This window comes from Puma concolor, chromosome A2 (assembly GCF_028749965.1).
Source record: "Puma concolor isolate L17-30 chromosome A2, mPumCon1.1.hap2, whole genome shotgun sequence".
Classification (NCBI taxonomy): Eukaryota; Metazoa; Chordata; class Mammalia; order Carnivora; family Felidae; genus Puma; species Puma concolor.
In genome coordinates this window covers 135,612,488-135,637,489 of record NC_141668.1, presented here as the reverse complement: position 1 = coordinate 135,637,489, position 25,002 = coordinate 135,612,488, and the positions used below count along the sequence as shown (strand labels likewise).

Below are 25,002 nucleotides of genomic sequence, written 5' to 3'. Positions count from 1 at the left end.
GTCAGCCAGGGCCGGGTTCTCACCCGAAGGTTCAACTGGAGAAGACCCCACTTTCCCACTCATGAGGATGTTGGCAACACTGTCCTTGAGGTTGCAGGACTGAAAGCTTCAAGGCTTTTTGCTGGCTCTCAGTTCCTAGAGGTCATCTGCATTTCTTTGCCACATGGGCTTTCCCAAGATGCCTGCTTACATCTCCAAGCTACCAAAGAGAATCTCTAGGGCAAGGCTACTAGCAACCAGAGTTTACATAATGTAACAGTCATAGCTATGACATCCCATCATCTCTGCTGTATTCCATTGGTTAGAAGCAAGTCAGATCCTGGCCCACAAAGGTGTGAACTCTAGGAGGCAGGGATCACACAAGGCTAACTACCACAGTGTCTGACAGTGACCTTCACAAGTCAGCACACTCCAGCTTCTCCTCCATAGAAATGAGGCACTAACAGGGGCACCTGGGTGACTCAGCTGGTTAAGCATCGGACTCTTAATTTTGGCTCAGGTCATGATCTCACGGTTTGTGAACTGGAGCCCCATGTTGGGCTCCGTGCTAACAGCCCGGAGTCTGCTTGGGATTCTCTCTCTCTCCCTCTCTCTCTCTCTGCTCCTCCCCTGCTTGCTCTCGCTCTCACTCTCTCTCTCAAAATAAATACATAAACTTTAAAAAGAAAGAAAGAAAGAAAGAAAGAAAGAAAGAAAGAAAGAAAGAAAGAAAGAAAGAAAGAAAGAAAGAAGAAAGAAAGAAAGCACTAATAGCACAATGGAGTCATTATTGGCACATTTAATATACAAACTCACTTTAGAATGTAACCAGGGTCAAGTTTGTCTCCAAAGCAGTGTTTAAACGTCACAACAACAGATTTCATAGAATAGATTTAGGTTAAAGAGATTTAAGATTAAAAGAAAAGTAAGCCAACCCTTTAAGCCAGAGAAACACTTAAGAATTCTCAACCCATCACCCATCTATGGAAGTTTGGTAGTTACAAGCAGAATTCATTCAGCATTCATTTATTCAATGCATTTGAACACCCAGACTTCTGCGTTCCCTTTGTTCCTTCCTGTGGACTAGCTCAGCAGTTCTCAAACGTAAGGTATAAGAACTCTTGTACAGGGTTGTACCCAAAAATATTTTATGGGATGTTTCAGGAAAGAATTCGGACTATACACGATTTTTCTTTTAGACACTTAATTCAGCACGAAATCCCATGGGCAGTCTGACTCCATTGTCCCAACCTCATAGGCTTGTCCTGATAAAACATCATTAAGAGGGTGACACAATGTTTGATACTTAATTAAGTGTTCGATAAATATCAGCTCCTATCTCCTATTAAATTACTAAACACACACAAAAAAGATTTGATGATAGATTGTGCCTGGAATATTTGCTCATTTCGATGTCACTTTCCCCAAAACAGGGTTAGGCTCTGTATCTTTCTCTTCTGTGGAATTTACATTTCAATAACTGTAGCCACAAAACATGTTAAGGGCCCGGTCACATTCTGGGCAGCTTGCTGCTAAAACCGAAGACGCTGCGGACGTTCGAGAGGAGAGCAATTATGCCAGGCTGATCGATAAAACGAACTGTAAAGATTAATCCTCCATAATCCATTTTTTTCCTATAGAGGACTGAGCACAGCGATTTCTCACTCCTCTACCCTATGTCTCTATCATCTTCTCAGAAGACAAGGACTAAACACAGACAATTAAAAGGTGCTTTCCAATGAGACCCAAATGTTCTTCTCTACAAGATTTACACTCCCTGCAGATGTGGACTGCGAGGGTAAAGAGAAAGGGGACGGTAACAGAGACATTATGTCTTGGGCACTGTGCTGGACAAGGTCCCCATGCTAGCTCATTTGTATCACACAACCCTCCTAACTGATGGGTACGGTCGACTCTGTTTTACATATGGAGAAACAGAAGCTCTGGGAAAGGTTACACGGTTTGCCCAAAGCCACACACACACACACGCGCACACATGCGCACATACACACACGCACGCGCGCACACACACACCCAACATGGAATTGGAAGCTAGACCCTCAGAAGAGGATCCCCTAATATACAGCATCTCTCCAGCATAGCAGAATCACCAAAGCCAATCAACAAATATTTGAAAGTATATGTCCTGGGCACTGGACGGCTTATAAATAAGCCAGAGCACCAATAAGCAGGAAAGACACAAAAATACAAATTCACTTGTAATTTTGGGGTAGCAGGTAGGGGACAGGGAAAGAAGATTGTTTAATTTATATCAGTATGTCAGAAAAGATTAGACAGAAAAATAAAAAGCCATAAAGCCTCCAGGAAAGCTTACGTGTATGTTGTGATGTATGTGTCAGCAGGTGGGGCTGTCTTGGCTCAAAACCCTTATTAGTAGTAATATGTTTCTTGCCCACACAGAGGGCTCTGGCGCCCAGATCATCAGCCCAAGTGGTGTGAAATCATTTCAATTCTCCGCACCTCACCTCTGAGGCATCACCCCTCCCCTAAGCCCCCTTGGATCAATGTTTCATCCGCTACGTTCGAGCGAATCACTGATCCTACCCCTTCATTCTTTGAGTCTAGGCTCACAGAATATTTCCCGCACCTTTATTCCATTATTTCCATTCTATTATTTTCCCCCTTGTCTGTTTCCCACTTCCCAAGACATTAAAGGGAAGCCTGCCCCTAAAGGGTGTATGAGCAATTTCCTTTCCTAACACCTGGCAGGGCCCCTTTAATCATGAAACATCAGGAAAAACCTGCAAACCAAAATCTCCCTTCCATTTTTACCAGTCCCATCGAAGCTGGGTCTTTTTATTTGCCTGCAGACACTACATCAAAAGAAGCGGGGGGGGGGGGGGGGGGGGGGGTACTGGTTGATTAAAAGACTGCCATAGCTCAAGGACACAACCAAAATGTTAGATGCCTGACTTAACTACTGGCCACTAATTAAATGCAAAACAGTAGCATTAATGCAAAAGGGGATGAGCAACACTATATTGGGCTTTTCTTTTTTTCCGAACAGGGAACACCCCTGGTTCCCCCCCCCCACCCCCACTCCATCCCGCTGCATTTTCAAAGTGCCGGGGACCAGATGAGAAACCGAGCAGCATACCGTTAATCAACTCTTCCTCATCTGCATGTGACGCTGCATTCAGAGAGAATTAATGACGGGTGTAGCTGAAAACCAGGCAGACCAAGGTGCTGTTGGCTCCCACTCAAGTGCTCCTGGATTTCTGGCTGTTCTCTTAAGCCCCAAGAGATCAAACTCGGTTCTTCCACTTCAGCCAGAAAACTGCAAAGTCCTAAGACTACTCTCCCTGGGCTTCAGAAAACCACTAGAGATTAACAAAATGAAAAGAAAAGATGCTGAGTTCTCTGATATTTTCCTCTGGGTGTTTGTTAAACCACTTGGGGATCTCACTTTAGGGGTTCACGGCATTTACACAGGTTCCTAATGCAGGTGGCTATTGAGAAAGCACGACTGAAGGCACTGGGGGAAGGAATCCTGCCCCAAAATATTTCCCCAGCCAGGTTATCTTGCTAGAGATCAATGCTTGGGGTTATTAAGGAATTGTCTGTCCTGGAGGAATTAACATGGGAAGACTTTAGGCTACTCAGTCTTTCACTAAAATGCCCTAATGACAATCCTTTTGAATAACACCAACGAAACTAAATAATAATAAATACAGTGGGGGCTTATATTTAATGAAAACTTCCTGCGTGTCAAACACTGCGCTGTGTGCTGTGCGGGTATTTCCTATCCAATTCACACCTGATATTTTCTTTTTAAAGATGAGGACACCTGATTAACATTATTTGCCCAGGGTTGCACAGAGTCAGGACTGAAGCCAAGACTGAAATCCAGGTAGAGGGACGGTAGAGCACGGTTTTCTGAAGGCCACCTAGTTCTGCCCCATTCACACCTAGTGGCTGGTTGGGGTTGCAAAATAAAGCTAACCACCAGGGAGCAGAAAAGAGGGCATAGGGGAGGCAGCATGGCCAGCTGGAACACCAAAGAGTCCAGGAAGAGGGGGGAAAGACGTGCTGGAAGGGACAGGGAAAGGCTGCCAAAGACAAAGCTTGTTTTATTTAGCAGAACGGTTATGAGCAGAGCCTTTGAAGGCAGGCCACCTGGGTTCAAATTCCAGCTCAAATCACTAGCTGCTAGCGTTCAATTTATAGTGCTGTTCCTTGCTGCCTCTCTGTCGGGCACAAGGTCCTGCAGAAGGGTAACCATTTGGAGAAATCAATGTTACTAATCTGATCAATGTTGGAAAGACATTCTCAATTAGAGACGGAGAAAGACAGAAAGAGAGAGATGGGGAGAAATTCAAGCTCTGAGCTACTAGTTGAGAGATGCTGACAAGAGGCTCCACACTCTCTTTTCCAGTTTCCTCCTCTGTAGAATGAAGACAATAGTCCTACTCACCCCAATTAAATGGGCTAATATGTTCAAACGATTTGGAATAGTGCTTGGCACACGACAAGCGCTACCTAAGTGTTTTATTTTAACTAACAATTCTGGCAAGAACAGCCCGGGCTCAAACATTAGTCTGAAAAAAAAAAAAAAAAGCTATGCAAAAGAAACAACCATTGTATGTCCACTGAAACCACGTATGAGAGTGTTCATAGCAGCCAAAACCTAGAAAAAATTCAAATGTTTAATACCGGGATGGATAAGTATAGAGTGGTCTATCTGTGTGATGAAATACTACATAGCAGTGAAAAACTGTTATGTGCAAGATCAGACATCATATTGCCCAGAAAACTCAGGAAAGAGTACACACACATGTTCCCACGTACATGAAGCCATAGAAGAAGGAAAGCTAAGGGAGAGATTCATGGTCACCTAAGTGGGGTGGGTATAAGGGACCCATTCTGCATTCTGAATAGCGGTTTTGTGGGCATGCTGCATATATGTGCATATTCACACGGCTAAGATTTGGGTACTTTATTGTAAGTTACACCTCAAGTTTCAAAAATGAACTGGGTCATTTGGTCAGTATGGTACATGTGATTACATGTACAAAGTTAAATTTTTTGTTTTAATAATTAATAGTTTCAAACATTATTTAAGCACTGAGGCATTTAGCCTGTGTTTCATTAATTGAAAGATCAAACTCGTTATTTCACAGTCTCGTTAAATGAGACTGAATATAAGTCTATTTCAATAAAACTATGGGAAATTTTGGGGAAAAAAACATGAAGGCAATGTGCAAATGACTGAAACTTAGAAATTCAGAAATCACCAGATTATGAGGCAGCTATGGACGGGAGTCAAATGGGCCTTTATTCTAGTCCAAGGGTGGAAGGACTGAATCAGCCTGTTCTTTTACAACCTATAAACTGAGAATGGTTTTTGCATTTTTAAATAGCATGGGTGGGGGAGGCGGAATCAAAATGATATTTCTTGACATTCCAATTTCGGGACTCCTGGGTGGCTCAGTCAGTTGAGCATTTGACTCTTGATTTCGGCTCAGGTCCTGATCTCAGGGTTCCTGAGATCCCTGCTCACTGAGGTGTTCACAAGTAACCACCATAATTAGCTCTTTTGCTCCAGAGTCTGACTTTATAAAGCTCAGAGGATGTGTGCAAGCCCTGAGTCCTGACCCAGTGGCAATCAGAGCACCATCGGAAGTTGCTTCCACAAGACAATGCAGAAAACAAACCGTTGCGAGGGAACTAATGGGTTTCTCGTAATACATTATAAAATTTTCCCTTTTGGGGCGCCTGGGTGGCGCAGTCGGTTAAGCGTCCGACTTCAGCCAGGTCACGATCTCACGGTCCGTGAGTTTGAGCCCCGCGTCGGGCTCTGGGCTGATGGCTCAGAGCCTGGAGCCTGTTTCCGATTCTGTGTCTCCCTCTCTCTCTGCCCCTCCCCCGTTCATGCTCTGTCTCTCTCTGTCCCAAAAAAAAATAAAATTTTCCCTTTTTTTTTTTTCTGGAATGTTACTGAGCCCTCAGGTTAGTTCTTGCTTAAAAACCAACCCACTTTAGAGTCCTCTTCTGTTTTCAAGGTATTGGTGCATCTTCATTTTTTTTTTAATATTTATGTATTTATTTTGGGGGGGGGGGAGCAGAGAGAGACAGGGAGAGAGAATCCCAAGCAGACTCCGACCTATCAGCATAGAGCCTGACATGGGGCTCAATCCCACCAACCACAAAATCATGACCTGAGCCGAAAACAAGAGTCGGATGCTTAACCAGCTGAGCCACCCAGGTGCCCCAGCATTAGCGTATCTTCAGAGCATCAGCACTTAAGGCTATTGATGGAAATGTGCCAAGAGAAAATAATTGGGAGTGCCAATTGGCTGATAAGAGAATTTAACTGTCAAACAGTGATGGAAGATGAATTTTCCTACCTCTGAACGTTCAATAGACTATCTCTTGCACATGAAATATCCTTCCTCCTATCTTCAGTGTAGCTACCAGACTGAAAATTCCCTGAATATGAAAACCATATTGGAATCAAGAATGGTACCCTGCTCACCATCTTATGCAAAATGGGCATTTGAGAAATACATGGAAGAAGGAAGAAACAGGAAGTTCTAGTCCTCATTAAATACATATGGTACTGATTAAGCCACACTGAGTTTATGTGCTCATTTCCTCAGATTTTAAGTGACTCTTTATCTCTGCAAAAGCAATAAATATTTTTGACAGACAAGTTCAAAATCAAAACCTACCGCCGTGAATGTGTACTTTTGGAAATAGGGTAAATATCTTACAGTTGTGAGAAATTGTTTCGTATAGAATGCTGTTTAAGAAAAGGTGTGAGGTTCCTACTGGCTCTAATGTTAATCATTTATGATATACTGTGGTTCAAAGCTCATGGAATCATTTCAGGCAGTAAATATACATTTCCTGTCAAAACACATCAAATGGGTAAGACTTCAATCTATTGGAGAATGAGTTGTAACTAACTTCAATATTGGCAATTTGGAGAATGCTCTGATGGCTTTTAATAGCTGTGGCAGTTTTCTCTTCACTTCTTGCCCCCAAACCACAGAGGATCTCTGTCTGACCCTCCCCAGAAATGGTTCTCAGTATCTATGTAGTATGGGAGGGATGTAAAATGCACCCCTCCAGATCTAAATCTGCAATGGAGCATGTCTGTTCCCATCACTCAGATCTTCCAGAACTAAAGCTATGTCTACACATAACTTGACAGAGCATTCTGGATTTATGAGCTATAAATCCTTCTACCATGTTATGAACTCATTAAGGGTGAGGTGTTAACCTTCTGCCTGTACCATTTCACTTCACTACATGTAATGATGACGTAGAAAATAAAGGCTTCAACACAAAATGACTTGCTCTTTTACAAAAATTAAGTCCCCTGGTACGCAGGCCAAGGCAGGTACTTTAGCACCATACAATCGCCAAGGCCTCCTGCTGCTTTTATCTGTTTAACCTTCTTCCCACCTGTCTTTCTTCCTCAAGGTCACCTCACGGACCAAGACGGCTGCTCGGGCACCAACTATCACATGACATTCCAGTACTTAACATATCCCCAAAGGGCTCCACTCTCAATGTTAGGAAGACTCCCACAGAAATACCACCTGTCATTTCTACATGTGTCTCACATGGCCACCTTACTGCCAGAAAGATTGTGAAACAGTCATGATTCTGTACAGCATGTGCCTAGCTAGAAATCAGAGCGTCATTAGGAAGGAATGGGTGGAAATGGATATTATGTAGGCAACAAGCATCTCTTCCACAACCCTGTATTGTATGTATACAGATGAACCATCGAAGACCAAATAAAAGAAAGAAATGTAGATACTCCAATATGGCGCCTCTTGTCACCTCAGGGAACCTCCCAGGAGATTCCATTCTATCATCCTGGAGGCCAACACTCACCCATAGATGTGAATATTCTCAGACCGGACATTTCTTCTTGGATTGGTCAGTAGTGCATATTCCCTCATCATGTTAACAAAGTAGCAAATTTCACAGGTAAACAGCACCTCAACTCTACTTATTATGACACCAACATGTTCTATGGTTTGAGTGTTCAGGTTTTGTCTCCTGTGAAATTTGATTATAAAACCGTGTGTGTTTCTACCTCATCCAAACCCAAGAGCAAGATCACAGTCTTACTCCCCTGTGTGTCAACATGGCAGGACTGAAAGCTGAGAGAAGTGATGGCATTGACCAAGGATCAGATGGAAAGGGAGAAGCCCAAACTCCGAATTCCACAGCTCTGCGTTTTCACACCAGTGCCCGGCCGTATGGAAGATCACTACAGCTTGGCAGAGGCAATGTGGCTTTTGGCAGGACTTCAGGAATAATGACAGTGTGCATTTATACACTAAGCTGCAGTTTTCAAAGCATTTCCACATAGTCAGCAATTGGAAACACCCACCAATGCTTTATAGGAGGCCAGACTGCTGTTGCTCTGAGTAGGTAAGGGATTTATGGCCTTGAGGTAACATTCACGATTTAAAGAATAAGGAGCCAGCCAAAAAAGAAAAGGAAACAAACAGGATGCAAGTTCCAAGGAAAGGAACGTCAAGTACAAAGCCACTGAGGAAGAAATGAGTTTAGGCATTCTAGGAAATGAGAGATGGCCAAAGTGGTTTTAGGGAAATAAGCAAGGGGAAGGTGTCTCAGATGACATCAGAAAATTGAGACACTGGCAACTGACATCTTTTGGCCCTACTTCTACACAACTGCTACTTTTCCTACAACCACATGCATTTTCTTTCTTTTTTAAATTGTTTTAACATGTATTTATTTTTAAGAGAGAGAGAGAGAGAGCGAGCGAGCATGAGCAGGGGAGGGGCAGAGAGAGAGGGAGATCAAGAATACCAAGCAGGCTCTGCACTGTCAGCACAGAGCCTGATGTGGGGCTCAAACTCACGAAACGTGAGACCAAGACTTGAGCTGAAATTAAGAGTCGGACTCTTAAATGAGCCACCCAGGTGCCCCACTTCTTTTTTCTAAAGCAGGCTCCATGCCCAACATGGGGCTCAAACTCACAACCCCAACATCAAGAATTGCATACTCTATCGACTGAGCCAGCCAGGAGCCCCAACAAAATCCATTTTCAACATGGAAATGTTATCTATCTTCTGTCTGTCTCCACCTCCACTCAAACTCCTTCTCTAACTTTCAAGAAAGAGAAGGTATCTTTTAATAGCAACATATGCTATTCATTTTCAAATATCTACAAAGTTTCAGAATTATAAAACTCCGTTTGCTTTAAAAGCAAATTTTCCACAAGCTTTCTCTGTGCTTTCAAATTTTATCTCAATATGTGTATTTTTTAAAAGAAGATATACATACAAATACACAGGATCCTATTGCTTATCTATCCAGAGTAAACCTACAAAATATCCCTCTGCAAGGAGAGAATTCCAAACCCCTGCTATAGTATTTACACCTAGTAGGGCCTCAATTTCACTGGCTCCTTTGGCCTATCACTTAGAAGGTCCCGTGTTTCAAACAGTTAGAGGGAGAAAATATTTTTTAATATCTTGGCATCCATCAACCAGCATTTTCAAGGGCACCAGAACTGCAGCGCCCAAGGAGCTGTCTGAGGTGCTTAAGGTTAATGGCTGTATTTACATAGCCATCAATTCACTTTACAAAGAACTGCCCTGGTAGAATGATACAGCTCCCATCAGGAAGCCCAGCCCCGGCAGAGCAGACAGGGGTCTGAAGGAGGGAAGGAAAACGCCTGATAAATCTTAACGACTCCGTCCTGTTTTCATTAGATTATTTATCTCCCTCTTTTCAGCTAAAAAGTCTTGATCCTCTTGTTGAACAAAACAGACTACACTTCCATCACTCGATGAGTCACTTACTAAAACATTTTGACAGTAAAATAGTAGCTGTACCCCTTCTGAGGGAGGTATGCCTATACATGCACTGTCCAAAAAGGCAGCCACTAGACATGAGCAGCTATTTAAATAATGCTAAATTAATTGAAAATACATAAAATTTAAAATTCAGTTCCTCCTTGACAACGGCCGCATTTCAAGTGCTCAACAGTCAGTCACATGTGGCTCAGTGGCTGCTGTTAGTGGAGGACACGGATTTTAGAATATTCTCTTTCATGGCAGGAAGTTGTACTGAAACTTTTGTCGATCTGTAATGTAAAAAGCTTGACCTGTAGGGGGAACAACTAAATAAAATGCAGTACGTTCCTAATGAAAGTTAGTTAAAGAAAGGGACAAGAGCTATGGGTCACTCTCCAAGACAATGGTAAGGGAACAACCCAAATTACTGAAACAGATGAAACAAATGAAAGTTAGACAGTTAAAGAAATGGACAAGAGTTATGGGGAACTCTCCAAGACAATGGTAAGGGAACAATGCAAATTATTGAAACAGATGTATATAAATTACTATTTAAGTGAAAAAATTCTACACAATACTGCACAATACTACCTATTTAGTAAATATATGTAAATTAAATAATATAAATAGAAAAGTTTAAATATATTTTGATGTTTCCACATTATACTTTTGAAATAAACGTAAATGCTCCCTACTTCTACTGACCAGTGAGCACTGACAGATGAACTGCAAATGGTTAGGGAGAATCTACCAGCATACCATCAGGCCATTCTCCCTCCTCACGTTGGGATTTCACTGAGACATAACGTATTGTAAATATATGCAGAAAGAGATTAGCCAAATTCTTAACAGTTGGTGGGGAGACAGCTTTAGAAATGGATTGGAGGGGTCCTTAAAGGTGATCTTTACTTTTTATCTTACTGCAATTTTACTTTTATTTTTTTTTACAACTTGCATGTCACCAGCAGGGCTTCCACAAGGTCACTGGTTGCTTATTATCACTGGTGGAATCACTGTCCATATGATACAAAACTTGCGGCTGTAATTACACTGCCAATTCCCAGCCAACAGAGAATTCCATCCACACTCTCTAGGTTCTATAGTAAATAAAATGCCATGCTTTTTTTTAACTGGATATTTGTTCTTTAAAAAAAAAAAAAAAAAAAGATTAGGGCAGATGAGGGCAAGTTTGTTGTTTGGATGCTTCTGCCGTTTTGTCTTCCATGTAAACTAACTTCTGCCGCGCCCTAGTCTGCCACTCAACCTGGAAGCCTCATCTTCGAACTGTCTGGAGTTGAGAACTAGAGGGGGACAGAGGGCAAAATGGCAGGCAGCCAGGGAAGAGAGCTATAGCATCTTGACAGGTGGGCAAAGATGACCAAAGTGAAAATGTGCCAAAGGGACAACAGTGACTGATGGGTCCCAAGGAAATGTTAGTACAACATCCACAACACACCACAGCCTTCGAGAGAACACCAAAGTTCCGCAAACCAGCCATGTAATTACAACACAGCTCTGGAGACAGAGGAGGTTAAACGACTCTGACCCAGCCCATCCACTCTTCTTGGTGGCTGCCAGTTCCAACCTTCCTGCCAACACCCACACATTTCTATACGTCAGACTATCTCTAAAATAATCTCCCAAAACCCCAACTTAAAAAAAAAAATGAATAAGGATTTAAGCAATCAAATTCTTCAACATTTGTTTCTCATTCAGGAGAGACTGTGGTTTGCAAACTTCAAGTTCTTGTTAATAGTGCAAGACATAGTAAAATCTACTGAAAGCTTTTCATTTAACCAAACATGGACAGTAATTTATTCCTCCAAGTGGTAAGAGAAAGCACCAAGCCAGGCATCTGTGCAAAAACTTTCCATACCCCCTTCAGTCCTATAACTCTATCTACAATTCCATCTTCTGGTCCTAACTAAATCTTCAATTATTCCCAGAATGGATGAAATCTTAAATCCACATCAGCTTTTAACATCTGCTGAGTCTTAACTATACAGGAACCAAAACGAAATTCCTGTATGTCACCTGCCGATAGGATTACAATTTATATCAGACTCAAAGGCAAATAGAAGAAAATAGAAGGCACATTTTTTTTTTCCTGATCAATACAGACATCAGCCAGATGACAGAAGTAGGTGATATGCTGGTTACATGCTACATACAGCAAAACAGCCTCAATACCCATTCACACAACTATACAATTCTTATTCTAAAAGGCCTCAACTACAGGGGTGGCTGGGTGGCTCAGTCCGTTAAGTATGCGACTTTGGCTCAGGTCATGATCTCACAATTGGTGAGTTCAAGCTCTCCATCAGGCTCTGTGCTGACAGCTCAGAGCCTGGAACCTGCTTCCAATGCTGTGTCGTCCTCTCTCTCTCCCTCTCTCTCTCTCTCTCTCTCTCTCTCTCTCTCTGTGCCTCTCCCGTTCGTGCTCTGTCTCTGTCTCTCAAAAATAAACAAACATTAGAAGTCCTCAACTACAGAAAATACATCTTATATTCTAAAAGGAACTTATGGACATTATCAAAATCAGTGTCTCATATGTGTAACACTGATCCAACCAATATCTAATTTGTATTTTGGGCTCAGTAATCTATATTGATCTTCAGAATTATACTAGTTACACAAACTTAACCAGTGTATCACAAAATGAGAAGCTCACAACCTAATCAAAACAACCCTGTTGTTTTGTAAATTTTTTTTACCTCTGAAAGATGAACTGGAGAAGGGTAAAGCACAAGCCTGTCAGCATCAACGCTCTGTGTGACTCGTTGGAATGCAAATTCTCAGGCTCCGCCCTAGACTTACTGAACCAGTAGCTCTGAGGGTGAGCCCTGGGAATCTGTGTTTGAACAAAATTCTCCTTATACACTAGTCTAAGTGAAAACACGGAACTGCAGGAGAAAAAGGAGCCCCTGCACAATGTTGGTGAGAGTATAAATTGGTACGGCTTCTGTGGAAAACAGTATAAAGGTTCCTCAAAAAATTAAACATAGAAATACCATACAATCCGGTAATTCCACGACTGGGTATTTACCCAAAAAAACCAAAAATACTAATTCGAAAATATATATGCACCTCTATGTTTAATGTTTATTGAAGCATTATTTACAATAGCCAAGATATGAAAGCAACCCAAGCGTCCATCAATAGAAGGATGACTAAAGAAGGAATAAAGATGTCTCTCTCTCTCTCTCTCTCTCTCTCTCTCTCTCACACACACACAATGAAATATTACTCAGCCATAAAAAAAAAAAAAAGAATGAGATCTTGCCATTTGTGACAACACAGATGGACCTAAAAGGGTATTATGCTAAGTGAAGTAAGTCAGACAGAGAAAGACAAACGCCATATGATTTCACTTATACGTGGAATCTAAAAAACAAACAAACAAAAAGCAGAAAGAGATCCCTAAATACCGAGAACAAAGTGATGACTGCCAGAGGGTAGGGGGCTTGGGGGATGGGCAAAATGGATGAAGGGGAGTGGGAAATCCAGGCTTCCAGTTTTGTAAGGAGTAAGTCACGGGGTAAAAGATACAGCATAGGGAATATAGTCAATGCTACTGTAACTGTTTTATAGTAACAGAGGGTAGCTACACTTGCGATGAGCATAGCGTAAGGCATAGACTTATTAAATCACTATGTCTTACACCTAAAACCAATGTAACATTGTGTGTCTGTTATACTTTAATAAAAAGAATTGCAGTAAGATTAGAATTGGGATACTGGCATACCAAACAAGATTGATAACATGAAATAGATTTCTTAAATCCAGTATGTTCAGAGGACAAAAATTTGCCATCAGCATAAACCCTATATTCTCTCCTCGTTACTTACTTCTAAGTAAATGAGGACTTTGAAACTTGTATATGGATGTAGTCAACTGCTTGTAAGTTCATGTCTATTTATGCTATGGTTCAGAAATATTTGCACATCAAACTAGAAACGGAGTTTACACTTGGGATCATGAGTCTTTTGTAAATGTGAAGAGAGTAAATTTGGAACCAAAATGTCTTGAAGAAACAGAGCTTTCTAGGAATTCTGCCAGTCCTTTTTCTCAGGGTGACCTTAACTTTCAGACTTGAGGAGTATTTTCCTTCTCTGATTAATACTTCCGTAGGATGATTAGTGTACTTTGTTCGAGTATATATCCAGACAAGCTGACTTTTCCCGTTACCAGGAACCTACAGGTTGCCTCTCCATCCTAAAGGGTAACCCAGTATGCAAGGCCAGTATCAACAGCCACGTTTACTGGTTCTCTGCTCCCTCTACTCACCCACAAAGGACGTAGGGCTGATAGGTTCCAAACACTGCCATTTTCCTTTTAAACAATACAGAAACCTTGCAAATGAACTGCACACATCTGACTTAGGATTCCCAGGAGGACACCCCTAGACACAGACTTATTTCTAGGCCTTTAGAATCAAATTAGAATACCCCATCAGACACCTGTTTGTGCAAACGTTAATTTCAAGTGTATTTAAATGCCCTAGCGTCTTGCTTTTTGCTCATCACATCAAGCAGAGCTGCTTGGACTGTGTAATCACAATAATGAATAAACATGGGGTGCTTATAAAGGACTCGGGAACCACAAAACTGATCAATTGTTAATTCTATAAAGTGACAAAACGTGCCTTCTTTTGCAAGAACTCCATTTAGCTGTATTTTTGGTGGGGAAGACGCCAATGTCTTCTGCCTACTGTCTCTGTAAAATAAAAATGCAATCATCACTCAGATCCTACCTAAGGCTTATCTTGATCTCCATTATTTCCTTGTACTGTCTATATCCATGGCTACCCCCACCTCCAACGAAAAACAAAAACTGGCATGGCATGTTAAAAACCCTGAGCTGCATGGTTATTAATCGCCAGAGGAGTTGAGGCAGCACTAATATGAACAGCCAAAATAACCACAGTAGATATTTATCGGCCTCTTACTATTTTGATCAAACACCAATTTCACAATGAGCGTGACTCACAGAACACCGCAGTTCAATCAAATTCCTTAGTGTGGTAAGATCAGGACTTTCAGAGCTTCTTCTTGCAATCAACACATTTGTTATTTATCTCCTAGACCCCCACTACACCCAGGCCATGCACAGGAGGTGTTCAGGTCATCTTTCTTGAACTGAAAAAATGAATCACCTAGAAAGAGCTTTGGCTCTCCCACACTGCCTGGGTTCACGCCGTGGCTCTGCCACAAGCTTCCTGTGTGGTTTCGTCCAACGTACTTCACTTTCCTAGTGCACAGAAGGGAGATGATGACGCTCTCTACCATGGAGGGCTTGGGAGAGAATTAAATGAGATAGTGCGTAAAAGTGTTCAGTGCAGTAAAATGATACTGCCTCTATGAAAACCAATACTGACGGATCCTCAAAAACTAAAGAATAGAATTACCATATGATCCGCCAATTCCATTTCTGAATATACATCCAAAAGAAATGAACACAGAGACTCAGAAAAATATCTGTAGAGCCATGTCCATGGGAGCGTTATTCACAGAGGCCGAAAGGTAGCAGTGACCCACACATCCATCGATGGGTGAATAAACAAAAGGTGATGTTTCCCAGCCTTAAAAAGGAATGAAATTCCAACACACATTACAACATGGATGAACCTCAAAGACACTATGCGAAGTGAAGTAAGTCAGGCCCAAAAAGACAAATACATGATTCTCCTTCAGTGAGGTACCTGGGGCAGTTAAACTCCTAGAGATAGGAAGTAGAATGTACCTGCTAGGGGCTGAGAGGAGAGAGCTGGGGAGCCACTATTTAAGGGGCACAGAGTTTCAGTTTTATGGGACGAAAAGAGTTCCGGGGATGGACGGTGGGGACAGCTGTAAAACAATGCTTATGTTTAATACCACCGGACTACACACTTAAAAATGGTTAAGCAGCAGGGCGCCCGGCTGACTCAGGCAGTAGAACATATGACTCTTGATCTCAGGGTCATGAGTTCAAGCTCTGCGTTAGGGGTAGAGATTACTTAAACATAAAATCTTAATAAAAAGAAAAAAATTAAAATGGTAAAGTAGGTGAACTGATGTAATTTGTATTTAAGCACAATTTGTTAAATGTTTACTTATTTTAGAGAGAGAGTGACAGGCTGTGAGCAGGGGAGGGGCAGAGAGAGAGAGGGAGACACAGAATCCGAAGCAGGCCCCAGGCTCTGTCAGTACAGAGCCCAACACAGGGCTCGAACTCACGAACCACGAGATCATAACCTGAGCCGAAGTCAGATGCTTAACTGACTGCGCCACCTAGGCGTCCCAATTTTAGCACAATTTTTTAAAACAGCGCAGTACCCAGCAACATCCTTATTCAACAAATGATAGCTATTGTAGCTACTATCATTTTTTGAAAGGTCAACAAAGCAAATATTTGACAAACATTCCCTAACGTAGCAGTGGCAAATACCAGCAGAAAACTTTAGCGAAAGAGACATTTGTTATCTAACGTCCAATTCCATTCAAATGCCTCCTTGCCCACTCTCACCCACCCCTACACTAGCTGGTACCACGTGGCTTTGCTGGGGAGGTTTAAATGTTAACCAGTTCATTTCCCAAATCCCCTCAGCTGAGGTGAGTGGAAATTCAGCACACAAGGAGACTGAGACTGGTACCAGGGGACAGACTCATAGCCATCCCCCAGCTTGCTTAATGGAGCTCCGTGCTCCCGAGCAGATCCAAGGGTCTGCAAAGAGCAGGACAGAGGGTGAAGATGTGAGTTTTATCCTGGGAGGACTGGGTCCATGGTAACCAATTTTATGGCTCTTTTGATTTGTGTCCGTGGATGTGTGTGTGGATGTGTGTGTGTGTGTGTGTGTGTGTGTGTGTGTGTGTCGAGAAGGAATTAATCCAAAAATATAGATGAAGAAAGCTGTGTGTCTCCGATGTGAAGCCGGGTTGCATAATCAGTTCTGAAAGCAGAGAAAAGGTAACAGATGTTTACATTACAATCTGGCTGCTTCTGCAAGAGCTGCCAAATGATTTAAATAGTCACGGAGATTGCAGGCCCCAGTGAATTGTTGCCCCCACTGATACATGCAGAGAATTCACCCCAATAATATATTTTTGGATTGCCTTAATTAAACGCCCCACTGTATAAAAAATTTCTGGCTTGCAAACCACTTAAAATATTAAACTGAGGGGTGCCTGGGTGGCTCAGTCGGTTAAGTGACCGCCTTCAGCTCAGGTCATGCATGATCTTGTGGTTCCTGGGTTCGAGCCCTGCGCCAAGTTCTGTGCTGACAGCTCGGAGCCTGAAGCCTGCTTCGGACTTTGTGTCTCCCTCTCTTTCTGCCCTCCCTCATTTACGCTCGCGCGCCCTCTCCCTCTCTCTCTTTCAAAGGTGAATAAATGTTAAAAAAAATTTTTTTTTAATCTTAAACTAGACACCAATTAAAAAAAAAATTTGAACAGAAGGACTTTTTCCAACACTCACATTATGAAACTTGCTGTCTCTGACAAAGAGGAATGCATTATAAAGAAACTCAAAATTGCTTTTTGACTCTGAGTGTTTTATGACCAGGAGGAAGATGAAATTTTACATAGAAAAACACACAGCCATGAAAAAGAATGTCCTCTAGCTCTCTTCACTGAATTGTCATCCTTCCCAGAATGGCTCCAGAGTATATCTGAGTCTTACACGAATGCAGATAAACAGCTATCACTGCACAGAAAGTCTTCCTAATCAAGGGCATTTCACATGATTGCATGGATGTCAACAGTCTCTTTCCCCCGCCATGGTTTCACCAAAGGCCTGCCAGTGGCCCTTTGCCAAGTACAGATTATATGATATATGGCCTCATTTATCTAAAATGATTTGGTCTAAACGTCTATATGTGGATAAAGGCACAAGGAGGGAAATGGAAATAGGTTTATTGAAATATGAAAAGGTATTTTCTCGATGGCAAAACTGGGTTCATTTTTCACTTTCCTTTTTATACTCTCTTACAGTGTTTGAATTTTCTACCCCAAACACGCATTATCTTTACAAATTAAAGAAATCAAAAAGACATCTTCAAACCAGAAGGCTAGAGCAACAGCAAGAATCCTAGCTTCTGCATTAGACACCTCAGACCTCAGTACCCTGCCCGAAATAGGGAGCTAGGGACATTGGATAAGCCCTTTCACTGGTCTGGGCCCCAAAACTTGACCTGGATCAGAGTTTCTCCACCTCAGCACTACCAATATTTTGAGCCAGAGAGTTCTTTGTTGTGGGAGTGCCCCATTCATTAGCAGAAGTTTAGCAGCACCCCAGGCTTCTACCTGCTAGAGACCTATCTAATTTGGTTGTAGCAACCAAAAATGTCTCCAGACCTTGGCAAATGTCCCTGATGGAGCAGAATTGCCCCCAGTTGAGAACCACTGCCCTAGATGGTCTTTAAGTTTCTTCCTTCCTGGAAACTTTCTTGGATTATTTTAGACTCTGTGCCTAAAGTCTCAGTTTTAGGGCCAGTGATGCACAGGGAAGTGCCCACGATATACCAAAGTCTCATCGATGTTTTCATGATTCATTAAGCAAAAGAAATAAAACTGTGAATTTTCAGAGAATACTTTGGGACATGTGGCATAAATATGAAACAGAATTCAAGCAGGTGCAATTGTCATTTAAAAAACTAATAATAACTGGCTTTGGACAGTTCCACCTTTAGTTAAGACAAGTAAAATGCTATAGAAATGTTCAATTGCTTTCTAATTTGAAATGAACTTACAGCACTAAAAAAAATCAAAATAGACTACTATTTTCTGCAATGCCATATTTTTATTAAAAAAGAAGAAAAAGCCTAGGGGGTGCCTGGGTGGCTCACTTGATTAAGTATCTGACTTCTGGTCTCAGCTCTGGTCATGATCTCACGGTTCGTGGGCTGAAGCCTTGTGTCCAGCTCTGTACTGTCAGTGCAGAGCCTGCTTGGGGTTCGGTCTCTCCCTCCCTCTGCCCCTCCCCTGCTTGCTCTCTCTCTCTAAATAGACTTCAAAAAATAAAAAATAAAAATAAATATTTGTAAAGGCCTACTGTTTTTTTTTTTTCTATTTTATAAGAAATACTATGGAGCACCTGGGTGGCTCAGTCAGTTGAGCATCCAACTTCAGCTCAGGTCATGGTCTTGCGGTTCGTGGGTTCAAGCCCCACATCAGGCTCTGTGCTAACAAACAGCTCAGAGCCTGGAGCATGCTTCAGATTCTGTGTCTCCCTCTCTCTCTCTCCCTCCCCTGCTCATGCTCTGCCTCTCTCTGTCTCTCAAAAATAAATAAATGTTTAAAAAAAAAAAAGAAAAATACTAGAGTGTCTTTCTAAAGGAGATATTTTATTCTTCTGCATGAGCAATACTACAATCTTATGAAAGGAGACAAATTAGCCACATCTTTACTATCTATCTTCCTAAACACAGCATATTTTTATTTGCCATTTCATTAACATTTTATTAACAAGAACTCCCTAATATCTGACACCACCATACTTTTGAATTAAAATTATTTATGCTCATGCTAATGACTTGCTTGCTACTAGTAAGATCCTGACACCTTTTGAATTAAAAAGAGTGACAAAAAAAATATTCAACACGGTTTTAGATTCATGACTCTTTGAAAATCAGTAGTTCATCCATATAGAGAAAGCCATTTATTAACCAGGATGTTTCATTACCATCAACATTCTACACCTGACACACATTAAGTGTTCCACAAATGCAGAACACCATTATCATTACTCACAACCATGCCAGAAAACAGAGTTTTATTCCAAATAACCAGTTTGGTTTTTACAGCAACTAAAAAGCACCAACTATGAAAGAGGAGACTATCCCTCAATAAATTAATATTCTGAGTTTTCAAGCCTTGTATCATGCCTCGTCGTCATTTTAACATCTGTGTCTTATTATGTGCTCAAATGGGTCCAAATTGAGTCACGCTACCCCATCTTCTTCCACTGCCACCTCCCCTTAAATGTCTCTTTTGTAACCGCAGATACCATGACAGCTACTTGAAAGTGGCCCAAGCTTGCAGCTGTCAAATTCTTGAGCTGGGCTCAACCAGCATAACATTCTAACAAACTGATCCTTGAAAGCGAAAGAAGGGGACATGATTGGGCTCTGCAGACACAGCGGAAATGAGGGGTCCTTCCACCATCCCCACACCACCCTGCAGGCCTTTATTGGAAAAGTCAGAAAAGGACACTGGGCCAGAAGTTAGGATCCTAGTTCTTTTTACACCGTAGTGGACTGAAGTCATAACACCTTCTAGCCTTGATCTTTTAGAACACTAAACTCTTGAAGTATTCTCCAGATTTAAAATTCTGTGAGCTTTTGGGTCTTTCTTTAAACCAGATGGTGCAATTAAATTTATGTTTAAAAGTAAAAAAAAAAAAAGCACAAGAGCCCTTTTAACTGACTTTATGGAAGAAATGGGATTTAGTTTGAATAGTAACTCTAAAGCAGGAAGAGTTACTTCTTTTTCTAATAGATATCAGAAAGATGGAAAGCCAAAGTTAATTACAAAGTGTAATTCAAGCCTATGTCTGTAAGCAAGGACTTCAAGGAAGGAAGTGAGCTTTTTCTAGTAATGTTTTCAAAACAAGTATTTATGGTGATTAATGTGGCCAAGATCACTTCGCCAATCCCTTTGTGGACATCCTTTCCCTACTGCCTGTCCCTCACCCTCAATCCTGTATCTCCCTAACAAATTAGGATAAAGTACACTGTATGATCTCCCAGTCATCCAGGATTGGCTTCAGGACTTGAAGTCATTTTGCTAATCTTAGCAGATGTATTTATCCAACACCAGATGAAATGCACACACATATACAAATAAGTCCATCATCTAGATGTTGGATAGATGTTCCATCTATCTTGAGGAGAAAAAAAAAATCTCAGCAGGCTAGGCCAGTTACCATGATGTCTCTCCATTACTGTAAAGAAATTAGAGCCAAAATATAGGGTAAAAACTCCCAAAGAGGAAAAAGGCAGAAGGGGGGAAAAACATACTTCTCTGCAAATTGTAAAGAGATCTATAAACTGCAGTCTTAATTTTATTAAGCTAAGCTTCTTAGTATAGAAATCCCCAAAACTCTCCAACTGGGCAGCTAATTGAGAGTTAGGAAGAGCCAAAATGACGTCCCTCTTTCTCTTATTCATCACGGACGAGGTACAAACGCTTGCTCAATATGATAATGTGACTCTTGTCAATGCACGTTCAAATCAGATAGAGGATTGGCTAGTGATGATGTCATCCCCATGGGTTAATCCCCAGTGAATGCAGTTTTAATATCATATGCATCAACACAACATTTACATAACAAAGTATTATATTAAGTGTAACAATAAACGGAGGTGCAGATAAAAGCAGCTATTAGAGAAAGGTTACGTGACACTGAAAAGGAGGTGGGGGGACAAAGACTTTTTTTTTAGATTAAATGAAACTAGGTCATCAAACAATACACATCTCTAAAAAAAGCAAAAAATAAATATTGAAATTCAAGTGACCTAGAACATTCTAGCACTAGAAATATGAAAATGTTGCTTCCAATGAAAAATATTCAGTAATTAAGTAAAAACATTTATAAGTTGTGTGTGTGTGTGTGTGTGTGTGTGTGAGAGAGAGAGAGAGAGAGAGAGAGAGAGAGAGAGAGAAGTTTTAAAAAATTAAAGTCATTCAAAAATAAGTGAATAGGGGCGCCTGGGTGGCACAGTCGGTTAAGCGTCCGACTTCAGCCACGATCTCGCGGTCCGGGAGTTCGAGCCCCGCGTCGGGCTCTGGGCTGATGGCTCGGAGCCTGGAGCCTGTTTCCGATTCTGTGTCTCCCTCTCTCTCTGCCCCTCCCCCGTTCATGCTCTGTCTCTCTCTGTCCCAAAAATAAATAAACGTTGAAAAAAAAATTAAAAAAAAAATAAGTGAACAAGCAGGTATTGCTTTTCTGGGAACAGCAACTTTCTTTAACAGGGTAAATTGGCCAAGTCAAATCGTGACTTAAAACCTTATAGTAAATTTTAAAGCATCAAAGGGTAGTTAAGATGCCACGGAGGGAAGAGAGAAAAGTCACGCAAAGCAGAACAATGAGACAGAACTGAGGGAGGAAACCTTGAAATACAGCTTTATGAGAATATTGATCAAGTAACGTCCACATATATGAAGAAAGCTTTTTGCACAAATGAGCAATGCCTCCTCACGCGGTCAGTTTGGGAGGACATAAGTCATTATTAGTCATGATGATTCTGAAAACTGTCTCTTGCTGCCTTATTAAGATCTGTATTTCCAATCCAAAGGAAGTGTTAGGCTTGCACACTGATTTATGACTACAAACTTAGCAGAAATGCCTCTCACTGTAAAGCCCACAGGGAGCTGTTGAATTTTTTAAGTCATACATCTGTTCAAGAATGACCAAGTGTAAAACACTGATTATATTGTGACTGGGCAAGTGTGGGTGTCTGGGTGTGCAGGTTTAATTTTCAGGTTGGTGTGGATAATCCCTATACCAAGGGTATTAGAGAAAGAAGCCGACCAAGGCTTTGAACACACCGATCCCCACACACCAGGATTGCCTGTCACATCACATCAACCTTGCTAGTCTTGGAGGGACGGCCATAGAAAAGTTAAAGGGGAAAAGAGTACAGGGATGCAGATGCTTCACCAAGGGCGGTCCTTAAATCCTGGTTGGGGGCAGGGGAGGGGGGGGGGGGAGTTTGGGCACTTCAGTAGGTCTCAGTGAGTCCACGAATCTGTACGTGTACATCTTGCTGCGAGTTGCCTCATGACTTGCCTAAGGCTGTCACTGGCATCCGTGGAACCCCAGACGTTAAACAATACTGATTCAGGAGAAAATCCAGTGGCACCGTGTCTAGCTTCAGCTGCCCATAGATGTGGGATATCCGGCTTTTCACTTCTCATCCTTCCCAAGCCATGAGTTTAGGGTTAAATATGCTCTCCCTTCCAGGAGCGGACTGACAGGGCAAATGATGCAAGACAACGTTTAAAAAAGCGGGGAGGCAATGCAGACACTCTGCCCTGGTGGCTAATCCGAGGTGCCTAAGGCGGGAAGGGACGGAACTTCCAGACCCGCTCTTAGTGCTTCCACATGGGCGGGAAGCTTAGCGCTTCAGCCGGAAGACGCGTGCCAGGTGCACGCTGAGTCCTTCCAGCAAAAGCCTCACAGCCAAGATTTCAGGTGTAGGCTAACCTGCTCTCTCCCGTTGGCTCCTATAAGGATCCCGGCTCAGACCCAAGGGTTTGAAGCCCAAGGCCGGCTTCTCCAAAACAACTGCTCACCACGAGTTCGCCCTCGCCCTCTTCATACCGATCCGTAAGTGGCCTTTCCCGCACCCAAGGGGCTCCCCGGGGATCTCTGAGTGGCAAACACGAACCCTGAAGTTGCAAGATGCAGCTGCCCAGCCCCAGCCATGCATCCCCTCACTCAGGAGCGCGGCTTCCAACTTCGAGGTGCACGGCAAACACCGCACAGGAGGTCACTCCCGCACTAAAGAGCATCGGGGTTGGGGGCGGGGGGGAGGGGGCCGAGTCAAGCCGGTATCAGCCCGAGAGGCAGCTGCTACCCACGAGACACAGACTGAGCACTGGATCCAGAGCCACCCCAACGCCACCTTCCCGCCCTGTCCTTTCAGCTCCCAAACCTTACTTGACTAGAGCCGCAGCCAAGTCCGGCGGCCGGGCCCAGGACGAGGCACGGATCTCCGCACAGAAGCCGGAGGACGCTCACCGCGCCACTTCCCCGCGGGCGCCCAGGGAGTGGCCCAGCACCTCCGCAGGCTGTCCGTGAAAGTTCCCACGTCTCTCCGAAGGCAAGTCCGAAACTGCCGCAGAAAAGCAGCAACCGTAGAAGCGCGGGCGCAACTCCCCTCCTGGGGTCCGGCAGCAGCCGCACGCCGGCTCCGTGCGCCCCGTCCGGGCCGAGCGCAGGGAGCAGTGCAGGGCGGAGCCGGCAGGCGCGCGGGCCGGGAGGGGCCGGCCCACCGCGGGCCGCGCTGATTGGCCGGGCCGGCGGCCGCCCCTTCCCCCGCCGGACCCGGTGGTCCACGTGGGCCGGCCCTCGTCCCGCCCCGGCCCCGTACCGCCCCCGACTCGCCTCCGCTCGCCTCGCAGCGCCTCTCCTGAGCGCCTCGCTGTGGCCACCGCTCCGCGGGTGCCGGGGAAAGGTATTCTTTCCGAATACCTGGAGCCGCGTGAGCCCTGCATGAGGGAGAGGAATTTAGGGTTCGGCTCCCAATGCAAAACAATCCCCACGCACGGTATCTGCGTCCGAAGACCCGAAACACTTCGCAGACAGGCTTCCTTGGCGGCCCAGAGCGTAGCGCAGGCATCACTAATCCGGCTTCTTATGTAACTTGCTTGCGTGGGAGAGGAGGAAAATCCGCGCACATGTCAATAGCGGAATACTTTATTTTAAAAATTACAAAAGTACGACTAAGACTTCTTTGACTCGCACTCCGTGCTGAACCCTCCCCGACTGAAGTAACGCTAACCATCTGTCACATGTCAATAGTATTCGTTTTACAGAGAATACCTCATTGGATCTCCATTTTGTAGGCAAGAAAACTGAGGCGCCAACAGGTTAAATAACTTGCTCAAGATTACGGCTAATCAGTGGTAACTGTGTAATTTGAACCCAAGGAGTCTGGTTGCAGAGTCCACGTTCTTTAATATTCGAAGTGTAATCCAGAAGAGGCATCCCCAGAGACTTTGTTAGAAATGCAGACTCTGAGACCCCACACTGGAATCAGAAACTTCATTTTAACAAGATCCCCAGGTGGTTAGTTTATGCAAAAGTTTGAGAGGCACTGCTCTCTACCACTATCCTGTTCACTATCATTGGTTTGCCTTACTCTGCACTGATATGAAATAATGCGCTATCCTGCCTCTAACCCATCCTGCACTTCAAAGTGTATTTGCCCTTCTCTGAGCCTACTGCTTGCGCCAATGTATGGAAGCCTGCCTGCCTCCCTTCCCCCTACCTCTGTTCTTTGCACACCTGTACCCCATACCATATTATTTTGCGTATCATTTAACACTTTCAACACTTTGTTCTTATCAAAATCGGGGCTCTGGGCCATCATGTTACAAAGTAGTCACCAGTCTTAGAGGGAATTCAAGCATCAGAGACAGGGGCTTCATCTCTGAAGTGTGCCTTTGTGCTAAGATGCTAGGGAGAATGAGGGCAGATGCAAGGAAAACCTGTAAGTACATGCCAGGAG

General features: G+C 43.1%; 1 protein-coding gene across 2 annotated transcripts in view; it reads right to left on the bottom strand.

The window, feature by feature from the left end:
• TAFA4 (TAFA chemokine like family member 4) overlaps positions 1 to 24,035 on the bottom strand; it is a 176,299-nt gene extending 152,264 nt beyond the window's left edge. Inside the window, exon 1 of one of the 2 annotated variants that reach the window (XM_086697622.1) lies at positions 23,430 to 24,035. The gene's annotated coding sequence lies outside the window, so the exon portion shown is untranslated. The remainder of the gene's footprint in view (positions 1 to 23,429) is intronic. The other variant, XM_086697623.1, reaches the window with a different exon arrangement.
• Positions 24,036 to 25,002: the final 967 nt, after the last annotated feature.